The sequence below is a fragment of the Alosa alosa genome, chromosome 1 (assembly GCF_017589495.1).
Source record: "Alosa alosa isolate M-15738 ecotype Scorff River chromosome 1, AALO_Geno_1.1, whole genome shotgun sequence".
Taxonomy (NCBI): Eukaryota; Metazoa; Chordata; class Actinopteri; order Clupeiformes; family Clupeidae; genus Alosa; species Alosa alosa.
This window is the reverse complement of record NC_063189.1, coordinates 17,200,098-17,211,568: the sequence shown is the minus strand read 5'-3', so window position 1 is coordinate 17,211,568 and position 11,471 is coordinate 17,200,098. Positions and strand designations below refer to the sequence as shown.

At 44.1% G+C, this 11,471-nt stretch overlaps 1 long non-coding RNA gene across 1 annotated transcript in view; it reads left to right on the top strand.

Moving 5' to 3' along the window:
* The window catches only part of LOC125306788, a 9,211-nt gene extending 8,615 nt beyond the window's left edge, over window positions 1–596 (top strand). Inside the window, exon 3 of the long non-coding RNA XR_007195602.1 lies at window positions 525–596. This is a non-coding gene — a long non-coding RNA (uncharacterized LOC125306788). The remainder of the gene's footprint in view (window positions 1–524) is intronic.
* The last annotated feature ends 10,875 nt before the right edge of the window (window positions 597–11,471 follow it).

Below are 11,471 nucleotides of genomic sequence, written 5' to 3'. Positions count from 1 at the left end.
GCATAAGCTATAATGTGATAAAGCAATAAGTATATTTGTTCATTAGTGGCAGCAAATAGGCAGGAGAGTGTGGGGGAGATGAGTTAGAGAGAATGGATAGTGATTGGCTTTCTGGCAAATATGTCAGCACTGACTGTGTTGTGTGTTTCTTTGTCCCTGCCTCACCAGATCTGCATCTGACTGGATTAATTTGGCCATTACTTAATTACAGCCTGAACAGCTGAGTAGGAGAGAGCAATCTGTGAGGGGATTTGCAGCTCTCACCCACATTGCTCACAGACAGAGAGAGAGAGAGAGAGAGAGAGAGAGAGAGAGAGAGACTCACTATAGAAAAACCTTAACTGAGAAAAAATAGAAAATCAATACATTGATGTGCATTACTAGTTAAAAGCCTCCCAAAGTGACTTCTGGTTAATAGTGTTTATCTGACACACCAATGTCCTGCAAACAGCGACACATTGTGTGTTGATAGAAAGATTTCCATGTTTAGATCTTGACCTTTGTTTTCTTTGGCTTTTTAACAGGATTGCCATTAGGATTGTGGCCATCACATTCCTTTCAAACCAAGCTTGCCTGTACCCACCCAATAAAGAGTCTTTATTAAAACACAAGTGTGTGTGTGTGAGTGTGTATGTTTGTGTGTGTGTGTGTGTGTGTGAGAGAGAGAGAGAGATAGAGATAGAGAGGCTGCACAGCACAGCTACCCTCTCTCATGCATACATGAAATCAGCCATGTTTGGAGTGCCTCCGCTCTTTGCATGTCTGGGAGGCCATGTCGTAAGCCATGTGGCTATGATCTCATTGCCTTTCTGTGGATTATCAGGTCCATATCTGAAAGTGTGGCTCAGCACGTATGAGCGACAGCAGTAGGCCCTGTGATGAGTGTTGTAATCGCTGGTGAGTCTTTTCTGCCAGTCATCTGTTCTGAGCTAAAGATTAGGGGCCCTGGCGATCAGAAACGGATGGTCAAAGGCACAATGCTTAAAAACATTTAGAGCATGTCCAGTCCACATTGGGTGTGATTTTGTGATCAGATGTCGGGAACATTGTTCAAAAGGGTTGTTCTTCAGTTTCTTAATCAGTTTTGGACGTAACATAATTTAAACCAATGAGGGTGACATCTGTCATTCCCTTGACAGCACAACTTCAAAAAGTGCATCGGTATTTTGACAGTCAGCGGCACATTTGAAGGAATCTGCATGTGAGACGTTCATGTATGGAACACAGGGATTCCACTGAACCTTGCTTTACTAAAACCTGTTTGTGACTAGCAGAGTATAGCCTACATGCATCTGCACTCGCCTGTTATTTGAACTCATGGGCAAAGTCAAAATACCTTCACCGTGGACTCATGGTCAACGACAAAACAGTTATACAGTTATTTATTTTCACTATTGACTGACAAGGGGTGTGATTTCCATTTGACCATTGAATTGAGTTGTTTGGAGTTGTTTGGGACTGGTTGCTTAGGGCTGCTTTCATCTCGTGACAGTATGTCTTCAGCTGTGTGTTATATGCGCCTTTCGCTATAGACCAGGTTTTTCTTGGTCAGTGGAGTAGTGAGATTTAGAGGGTGTAAGATAGCGATTTTTGGATCATGCGCCAGACCACACCTTATGTTGTTAATTGCCACACCCCTGGGCGCAAGGTTTAATAAAAGTGGATGGCGCATGGCGAAAAAATGCATCACTTTATTGAGTGTAAGAATCTGTTTGCATACAAGATGTTAATGTACAGTACGGAACACAGGGATTCCACTAAACCTTGCTTTACTAAGATAAGAATAAGCCTTGCGTCGCGCTTTCCGTCGGGTGTAAGATAGGGCTGCCTAGATGTGTGAAATTCTGTTTGGGCAAATAGCATAAAAGCTTTTGCTAAGGCCATCTGAGAGAGTGTGGGAGCACACTGTAGTGAAGGTGTGGCATTTCCATTTGATGCGATATGTGCAGTGCAAAATTTATTTGAAAGATTAAAGGTTGTATCCCAGCAATGGCGGGGTAACGTCACTTCTGTTGATGCTCAAACAAAACAGAGAGATAGCTCGCTGCTCCCTCCCTCTCCCTCCCGTGCAATTGAAACTCTCTTGAACGCGCATCTCGTCGGTCATTTGTTGGAACACTTTATTTTGCCTTTGAGTGGTTGGCAACACTTGTTGGTAGCAATTGTTTTTGTGAACAGATCTCGGATCCTAGGCTGCCAACAGAGACGTTTTTTTGACGGCCTGCTTATGGGGCGGGCAGCTAACAGATCGTTAGGAAAGATTAGACGAATGTGATCATTAATGTTTGGGCCTTTTTTGGGCCTGCAATCGCTGATACAACCTTTAAGTGTATATTACAAAATATTTACAAAAAGGTATCGAAACTGCTTCTGTTTGCTGACGTCCCCAATCCATCACTTTACTAACCCATCTGCCAGTGGCTTCACACAAGACACTGCCACCCATACATCTACAATATGCCATTACTAGAGTCTAGTACTCTATCTAGAGTCTAGCCATCTCCCACAGAACACATAGTTCATGTTCAGACATATACAAACAGAGCTATACATTTTCTTCCCATTCCTCTCTGGTGTGTGTGTGCGTGTGTGTGTGTGGGTGTGTGTGTGTGTGTGGGGGGGGGTACAGATAAAGTGTGTGTATTTGCTGCTCAATCTATGTTGTGCTGAGTGGGTGAGTCATCCAATCTGTCTGGCCTGATCAGTGAGCTTTGGGGAGACACAGAGAAATGCAAAGAGAGACAGAGGAGAAGACAGACACAGAGTGTAGGAAACAAAGACAAAGGGGATGGAGAGGGAGAGAGGGAGGGATGGAAGAGGAGAGGACCACTTCACATTTAGACCGTCAGAAACACAGAGAAGGAGAAAGTGAGAGAGATGAAGAGAGAGTCATTGCAAAATAGCAGGGAGAGAGAGGCAATGATGATTAGAGACGAGAGAGAGAGAGAGAGCGAAAGAGAGAGAGTGAAAGAGAGAGAGAGAGAGTGAAAGACAGTTGTCTAGAGATAAAGAGCCTTTACTGTAGGCTAACCTGCCAAGAGACTCAATCAGCAGATAGTTGTCTGTGCCAAGAGCTGTGTCTTCAGAGTTCTGGCCAGGTCCTCGGACTCCCTGCACCATTGCACTGCTGTAGCCCCTCAGCCATAACCTCTTCTGACCACACTAATCTGGATGACACCGTACACCTCTCAGATATGGGGGCAAAATAACATTGGTCAGCAATCACATTGTCAATAAATTTCATTGTTGTTGGGTTGAGTTTGCCAATGTACAATGTGTCCCAAATACTGCAGTAGAACCCTGCCAGTATTTCAACTGAATGTGTCTACTAATCTATTCTCTAAAATCCAGTAATTCCCAGTGTGTGGAATGTGTCTGGAATCAGAAACTAGGAAAAATATAGGTATTCAGTAATTTCTCCTCTGTTTCTGTTAGCTAATATGTCACCAGTTTCACAAGGTGAGCAGAAGCTAAGTCACAGTACTTTTACCTTTACCTAGAGTCACCAGTTTTCTCACAACAACCAGTGCAATGATTAGAGGAAGATTTGACAGTCACAATCTATTGCATATAAATCAGATGTAGCTAAGCCAAGGGGGGTGGAGTTTTCTGTAACCATGGTTACCACTAGTCCCACTTGCTGCTAAGGGCAAGCAATTCCAAAGTCCTTCAAGGTATCTCATATTCTCGATGTAGAGAATAAAGATGCACTCAGACAAGTACATTTTCATCACAAACAACAGCATAGTAAATCGTATTACATCGGGATGGGATTTTTTCAACAAGGTGCAACATCATATTCCTGTATCCGTTCTAATGTGCAAACCCAGTAGGCCTAGTCTTAACTGCAACCTGGTTAGTATTTTGAGGAATGCAGAAGAAAGAGGCTTGAACTTGGGGTACAGGAGTCCCCATAGGAAATCTAAACGTAGGTCACCTGTACTCCCCTGTCCTACTAAATTTAGAAAGCAATACTGCAATACCTCTGTGACCTTAAGCTTGCGCATTTGATCCTAAGCAAACTCAATGAAGAACCAGTTCTGACTCTGGAATGTTCCACCACACTTCCCTTAAACACATTGGCTCAAGCAGGGTCAGTAAAAGGTCACTTGAACTGATTGGATGTTTTTCCTTAACAGTTTACTGCTCATGACAGGTCGCTGCCGTCTCTGATTAACCAAATGATGCAAACACAAGAAGGCCCAGTAGGTCACAGCAACAGTCACCCATACAATTCCCATTTATCTTCTATAGCTGAGACCCTGTTAACAAGGATTAGGTCATATATCAGGTATATTCGAATCCACAAACATAAACAATATAATCTATTCTTTTAACTGGGACTACAACAGATGAGAAAAATAGATGAACCAGTGCTTTAGAAAGGAGCACTCAAGCTCCTAGTGAAGAACACACAGTAGTAATAGTTTACGTGCATCACTTAAAATTCAGTCAGTATTAACTCCAGGATGTTTCCCCATGTTCCTGTTGGGTTGCTGAATAACCTGTCTATATTCAAGAGCATTAAATCTAAGAGCTGGTTTGCTGCTATAGGCCCCTGCTATAATAACAGGTCTGCACGAAAATGTTTCGTGTTGACTGAGATAACAAAATGTTTCACAGGTTGTAAGTAAAGTTTAGATAGGAGATATTGTGACCTCGCCACTGGGATCTCAGCGGATAGGCGAAGGCCAATCAAAGCCTTGTTTATGGGTCACCAGTCTTATGAGAGAGGCTTGCAACTGCTTAGCACAAAACAACATGCTTTACTAAATCTGCCTTTAAACACTTTAACAGGAGTATTTGGATATTGCATAAGGCACATCAAACAACACCATACAAATCCAGGATCCTGCTCTTCTAGGGAAATGTGTTTTTCTGGTCCAAGATGTGTTTTTTTTTTTCACTGGCAGAGCAGAGAGCTACTTTCAGAGCCCCTATTCATGCTGAGGCATAAGAACTCTCTGTGCTTAAATAGGCCACAGTGGAAATCTAACATGTCAACCTTACTTACTGTAAGATATTCAATGACTAAATATATCTCTGGAGTTCGTTCCCTTTCTTCGTCAGCTTGCTTTTGGGAAGGACTCTCCTGCATTTTTAGACACTTTTCAAGTGGAGTGTCTTCCTGAACTTTTAAGTGATATGTGATGATGTTTAATACTCACACTGTGCTCTTTGCTGACGCATCATTTTAAAGATGCCACCACTGAGGGTAGCACTGTAGCTGCCTGACTGCTCTAGCTGTTGGCTGCAGCAATTTGCGCCAGGTAGCAGGTAGATTAGGTCGATTTTTGTTGTTTTATTTCGCATCGACAGTACTTGGTGACCTCGAGAAACGGAGATCTATGTGAAAAAATACCAGAATTCTAGTTTAACAAAAACTTGTGGGAAGACAGGTATTCACCTAGTTATCCGCAGAAAGCTGGTCCAATCTTTAATTCTCCAAGTTTAAGTCTTTAGGTTTAAGGTCTTGAGTAGGGATATTTGGTAAGGGAAATACACACTTACACAACTACTGAACTGAATTCCACTGATACTTTCACCATGTCCCTGTGCAAAACTTACACAAGATGCTCCAAGCAAATTAAAACACAATACCAAGAGTCACACAGGTCCAAATTCTCTGACTGTGCCACTGACCATTGAGGGAAGGGTGTGTGTGGTGTTCAGCTCCCACTCAATCCCATCCTTGACCTCCCCAGTCTGCCAGCAGGTCAGGCCAGGACAGCCCACCAATCCAACAACCATGGCCAGGCATGAAAACATTGCTTTGCTCTCTGCCAGCCACCATCTGATTCCTTCTCTTCCCCAAACAGAAAAGTTCCAGTGATAACCCAGTGGTAAGTCCTTGAAGACCCACTAGAAGGGTGTTTCTCTCACACACACACACACACACACACACACACACACACACACACAACAAATTACAAAAACCAACACGCACTTCTCAATCAGCTCCTATTGCTCTCTCATCTCCTGAATGGCACTGAACAAATGTAAGTTAATCAGCTTTGAAAAATAAGCTCTTCTCACTGTCTAACAGCACCATGACTGATATGCTAAGTCTACAATAGCATAACAGGGCTTAGAGGTGAGTAAGTGAGGGCTCACTCGGCGTGCTCTGTGCACTCAGCCCATTGTGTGCTGAGCTAGTCTGTTGAGCTAGTCTGCTGATACCAGCGCAGTATTGATGTCCCGTGCCCCCCCCTGCACGGAGAGGCCTGAGTCAGCATACCCAGTTTACTGACCCCCGACCCCACCCCACTCCACCCCTCGGCCACCCACCCACCACTCCAGAGAACACTACCCCGTCTGCCATTGTCCCAAACAGCACATGTGACATTACGAGGTATTTTGTAATAATACTGAGCTGTGTTTCATACTTTCTTACATTTATTTAGGAGTAATTTAGTTGGTAGGATTTCTCTGGAAAGCTCCATATAATGGTATACAACAAACAGACACACATATCAGTTGAAGTCAGAGAGAGGGCAAAGAGAGTGAGTGAAAGTGTGTGAGAGAGAAAGAGAGATTTGCCGTGCAAATGACCTCTAAACATCATTTTTCATTTGTCAGCAGATGGGGAGCCAGGGAGGGCGAGCGCAGCGCGCTGCAGTGCTTTCTCACTGGGGAGACTGACACACTGTAATCATATGGCTCTGGCCTATACTGCTGAGCCCCGGGGGCACTCTTTTCATACCTCTTCCTCTCTGCCTGCACTTGTTCATATCTATCTCCCTTCTTTTTCCCTTCATCTTTCTAACAGTCTGCTCTACAATGCAACTTCTCTCTCTCCCGCTCGCAGTAGCTCTCTTTCCTGCAACAGCACTTCTCATTCTTGGCTCGTTCTCTCTTATTCTTTCCTCAGTCGCACATGCTCTATCTACTTCAGCTGCTCTGAGAAAAAAAAATCTCCCTCCCTCTCCCCCTCTCTCTCTTTCTGTCTCCCTCTCTCTGCATGTCCACTCTAATTTACTCCCCTTTTCATGTTCCCGTTATTACCTCACAGATAATACTTGGATGACATCTTGCAATGCTGTAATCGGCTCTTTTGTTCGGTTATGTAATTAGCAGCCCTTGTTGCATCTGTCAGTTCCACTCGGGTCATAAAGAACTCAGCTCTTAGCCGGCACACGCTCCCAAAGCTGGCTGTAAACTCCTAAGAGGGGATATGAATGAGGGCCTTATGAGACTGGACAGGCAATACTTCCCAACGCAGTTGATTCAAGTCTTGAAACCGAGCCAGATACTCTGGAACACTAAGCCCTTTAACCGGCCTGATTACCACTGGGAGAATGAGCAAGCTCTAGAAAAAACACATGTAGTAAACACACACACATGGACGCACGCACGCACGCACGCACGCACGCACGCACGCACGCACACACACACATGCACTCAATGCAAATATACAACAGATACACACAAACGTTCAACCAGGGATGAAGCCAGGTCAAGCACTTGAACATCTCTCATGAAGACTTCTGGGCAAATGATCAGTGAGTGACCAACACACATAAATGACAACATGACAACACATGCATGAGAACACCAAAACAGATCACCTAGCCACTACTGTCAGTGTCTAGCATCTAAGAGGCATATTTTCATGTGGACTATGTGTTGCTGATGCTTCTCTGGAAATACAAACAATAAAACCACATGGTCGTGTGTGTGTGTGTGTGAGAGAGAGAGAGAGAGAGAGAGAGAGGGGGAGACAGGCTGGAGCAGTGGTGGACAGTGAAAAGAGGGTAATTTCTTACCTTGTTGTTTCTGCAGAAGCCTTACCCAGGGATATTGCAACAGAGCGGTCAAACTCACTCGTGGAAATGTGACACTGATGCTCACTATGGCAGGGCAGCCATCCCACAGTTATCCCTTCTGCATGACTGAACACATACTCTCTCTCTCTCTCTCAAACACACACACACACACAAACACACACACACACACACACACACACACACACACACACACAGACCCACGTGCATGCACACTCACATGTACTGACATGCGCTTGCACACATGAGCACGGGCCGCTGTCACAGTATCCAAATCATGTCTGCCCTCTGGTCAGTCTTGAGGCTTGCAAACTCCACTCCCACACTAGCCCTTTATCTTTCTCTCTGCTTGTGGCCAACCCTGTCCATCCAATCTGATCTCCCTGCCCTCCTCTCTGTCCCTCTCTCCTCATTATCTTTCTATCTCTGTCTCTCTCTCATCCTCATCTTTCTCTCTCTCCATCTTTCTCTCTCTCTCTCATCCTCATCTTTCTCTCTGTCTCTCTCTCTCATCCTCATCTTTCTCTCTCCCATCTTTCTCTCTCTCTCTCATCCTCATCTTTCTCTCTGTCTCTCTCTCATCCTCATCTTTCTCTCTCTCCATCTTTCTCTCTCTCTCTCATCCTCATCTTTCTCTCTGTCTCTCTCTCTCATCCTCATCTTTCTCTCTCTCTCTCTCCTCATCATCGTTCTCTCTTTGTCTCTCTCTCCTTATTATCTTTCTCTCTCTGTCTCTGTCTCTCTCATCCTCATCTCATTTCGCAGTATTTCTCTGCCGCTGCTCACCATGCATTGGATCACAAGCGGATCAATCTGAGGGTCGCATGCCACTGGGTTTCAATCAGCGAGATTGCATCTGAGCGACAAGAGCCTTCATTGACCTTAGGGACTTGTCTTCACAAAAATAGATTCAACACACAATTTCACCACATGACAGCAAAGAGCGGTCCTGCTGCAGTCTAGCGAAAAGGCTTCTCCCATCTTCCGTCTGTGCTGTCACGCAGCCATGACGTTTCACTCAAGGGCCATAAACTGGGATGAGATTAGTAATGGGCTTAGCCAATCAGATAGCTGCTTGCCTGCAAGGCTGCTTAATCTTGGCTGTAATATCTGTCGTGGAGCAGAGGACCATGCAAGGAGGAGTCACTCCCTCTCTCACAGGAGATGGGAGGAGCCGGCCTTTCTGAAGACAGTGGAGAAGAAAAGTCCACATGACCATATCTGATACCTACATGATTATGTCAGATAATGTCAGTAACTCTATACACGATGTGATTGGCCTTATCGAAGTTTAATTTTTCCAGCTCGCAAGCTAGCGGAGAGTTCCTAGACTACCCTGGCAGCAAATTACAAATTACATTTGCTGCCGCTAGGGTGCGTCTAGATTTCTAGGCTACTAGTAGACAAGATACCATTACTTTAGTGAAAACAACTAAAAAGACAAAGCGGGTGTCAACTGAGCGAGCATCAACAACACAATTCAGTTGACATACATGAAACTGTGGTTGGTTTACAAAAATGGACCACTGTAGTACTTACTAATAGACCAACACAGCACAATGTGCATGACCATAAGCAATCAGCCACACAAAATGACTGATACAGCAGTATCCAGCTGGAATAGCAATATTGCTGAGCGTGCAACCCTGCATTTATATACGGAAAGGAGCATGTGAACCTCTTCTCCTTTTGTTGTCATAAAATCAATTAAAGTAGCCTAGCAGAGGTGGATTCCTGGACTAGGTCCCCCCTGGCCCTAATAGGCAGAGTGGGAAAGCAAATACACATTGGGGACCAGTCTAGTCCTTCGGGTCTCATGGTCGTCTATCGCTCTGTGGGAGACCCTGTGTGGCAGGGCAGATCACACACTCACACTGAGGGGTTCAGAATTTCAGTTTCAATCCGGCCTCTTCTCAGGAGAAGCAGTAGAAGAGACCCAAAGAGGAGTGAGCTTCTGAGGTAAAAAGGGGCTCATATGGGAAGGAAATAGAAGGGGGAGAGGTCAGACTGCACTGGAAGACCAGGGAACACTGTTATCTTTTTAATACAGTCATGTACCACCAGCTGTACAGGTCTAGCACAGCGCTTTGGCAGTTAAACAAGGCGAGGAGCGGAGATTCATTCTGAGCACACAGGGAATTTCTGAGAGAGAGAACAAGATAGGACTGTCTGAAACACAATGCCTGTAATACAGTAGCTGCTATATAATGTAACTTTTTGCACAGTTCATTTTCTCCAAGGGGGGTTTTATCCAAAAGTACAGTAACAGGGTTGATGACAACATGGGGACAAATGTAATATAAAATATAAAAACATTCCAAATAAAATTGTTTAATGATCCATGAACAAACACTTGAGGCTTTTTATATGTGTATTTATTTTTATGATAGTTTGACTTTTTTTAAATCCTAAATAGCCTATAATACTAGACAAGTCATACCAAGGGACAAGCCATTTTTACAGCTTTTGTAATAATACAAAAAGTGCTTAAAATCCTTTAAAAAAAGGATGAATTCTTAAAAAGTAAATAATTTATTTTTCCCATTATTATATTTCCTAAAATATAAAATAATTACGAATAAAATGTTAATTCAGCTTTGCACGACACTTTTGTTTGAGGGACATAAAATGGCACGTTTTCGTAGAATGATGAAACGACGCCAGACCGAGTTTCCCGAACTCAGATTTTATGGACGGGGTAAATTCAGACTGGCTTCCATGTTAACAATTTACTATAATAAAGCACCGATGCACAACATGCACCTACACTCCACATACATTCAAATCAAAGTTCAATGCATATGACCTCATGCATAATCATATCAACTCCTGCATTTCACTGTAGCTGACTGAGGGTGAATAGTTGAGTGTATCCAAGTAAGGTTTTGGTTTAGGGTAGGCTTACAGGGTGCAACTCAATGCTCAGTGTATCATTAAGTGTTTGTATGTGTGTGTGTGTGTGTGTGTGAGAATGAATAGAACATCTTTTTATGGAATTGTCTGTGTGCATGCACAGCATGTCAGTATGTAAGTCTCTCTCTCCCCCTTTCTTTTTCTCTGTCTCCCTCTCTCTGTATCTCTCTTTCTCTCTCTCTGTATGTGTGTATAAGTATATATACTCTTTTGATCCCGTGAGAGAAATTTGGTCTCTGCATTTATCCCAATCCGTGAATTAGTGAAACACACTGCACACAGTGAACACACAGTGAGGTGAAGCACACACTAATCCCAGCGCAGTGAGCTGCCTGCAACAACAGCGGCGCTCAGGGAGCAGTGAGGGGTTAGGTGCCTTGCTCAAGGGCACTTCAGCCGTGGCCTACTGGTCGGGGTTCGAACCGGCAACCCTCCGGTTACAAGTCCAAAGTGCTAACCAGTAGGCCACGGCTGCCGTGTGTGTGTGTGTGTGTGTGTGTGTGTGTGTGTGTGTGTGTGTGTGTGTGTGTGTGTGTGTGTGTGTGTGTGTGTGTGTGTGTGTGTGTGTGTGTGTGTGTGTGTGTGTGTGTGTGTGTGTGTGTGTGTGTGTGTGTGTGTGTGTGTGTGTGTGTGTGTGTGTGTGTTACTCACACGCACATTAGATCAATACAGCACAAAGAACAGAGAGGAGTTGATGGTGTGAAACGAGGATGAGGAAGGAACGAGAGAACACAAAAAATAAAATATGTAACGACTGGACAAAGTATAATGGAA